Genomic DNA, 1520 nt, shown 5'->3' on the forward strand with positions numbered 1-1520 from the left:
AGAGCCGGATCCCGAGCGGGGGGGGGGGAGCGGGTGGGGGGAGTAGCGGGAGTAGCAGTGCGGCGCACCCGGCAGCGACCCGTCGCTGAGCAAACACGCCAGCGCCATAAACGCGCCGCGGCCCCCGCTGGAGATTACGGCAATTTACTGGTCAAACATTGACACTGGCCTGGGAGGGGGAGGGGGAGGGGAGGAAGAGGGGGGCAGAAATATTTAGCTGGTGCACCACGGCGCCGCATGGGAACCATTCCCCCCCCCCCCCCCCCCCCGAACACACCCACACACACACACACACACACACACACACACACACACACACACATACAGATACACACGCACACACACACACATACACGCATACAGATACACACAAAAGCACACACAGACACATACACACACGCATTCACTTTTCATACAGAACCTCTCTTATTAACACAATAGTGTCAAAACATTAAAACAAGTTCATAATCATCTAAAATATTATGAAAAGAAATATATTTCATTTTCTTTGTTAGCTAGAAATGTTTGTTTTATCTGTTATGTACGATGGAGAAGAATGACAAAGCTCTAGCTCTTGTGGTGTTTGCTTACCTTGTAAAATGCACTTGTGTAAGTTGCTTTGGCTAAAAGCCTCTGCTACATGACTAAACTGTACCTCAACCTGTAATAGGGACTAATTGTGTAATGTGAAGAAACCCTTTTTGTTCATTTTATATCCAGTCTGATAGCACTTGTATTGTGTTTTATATGATGTATTGTGCCTGCAATATTTTCTATATGCCTGCATGGATTGATAAATTGATTATGGGCCTATAGCACATGGGTGCTTTAAATAAAAATATTCAGAAATATTCATTTCTGATCATATCCCAAGTTGCATTTAAACATTTTATATGTGTTTTTTAGTTTTTACTATCTCTTTCATTTGTAGTACTTTTGATGGTGACCTTTTTGAAAATGTAAATTAGTTTTACAGAGAGATTTAAGCTGTCTTTTTAGACTTTTATGTTATGAAAGGAGATTTTATTCATTTAAGCCCTCATCTTTCATTAATTCTTCACAGTGTCCCAGTTGTTGAGAGTTTCTGGGTTTGCCAAAATTTAATTCAGAAAAACAGATTAATCAAGAATAATTTTCACCTTTCTTCTCTTTTTGATGTTCTGGCATAAAGCTGATTGACAGGTGTGAACTGCGGGTGACCCAAGTTCTGTCCAATCACAATGAGGGCCAGACACTCATGGTCTCGTACAGCTTGACAGCTTAATGTTAGTACAGTGCGTTTGCCTCAGGATATTAAACGAGCTTCGCTGCAGGCCGGCCAGTGCTGTGTGGACGCGGGTGTCGTTATCGGTCAGATAAGTTCGCTCCAATTCGAAGCGTTTTGGATGAGCTTGAAACGTGACAAGTCAGATCACCTGACCGTTTCGCCACATCTAGTCTACAGTACGCTACGTGGCCAAACGTGTGTGGACCCCTGACATCAAAGTCTCGTCCAATATTATGGGCATTTATACGGAGTT

Source organism: Anguilla anguilla, chromosome 3, assembly GCF_013347855.1.
Source record: "Anguilla anguilla isolate fAngAng1 chromosome 3, fAngAng1.pri, whole genome shotgun sequence".
NCBI classification, from domain to species: Eukaryota; Metazoa; Chordata; class Actinopteri; order Anguilliformes; family Anguillidae; genus Anguilla; species Anguilla anguilla.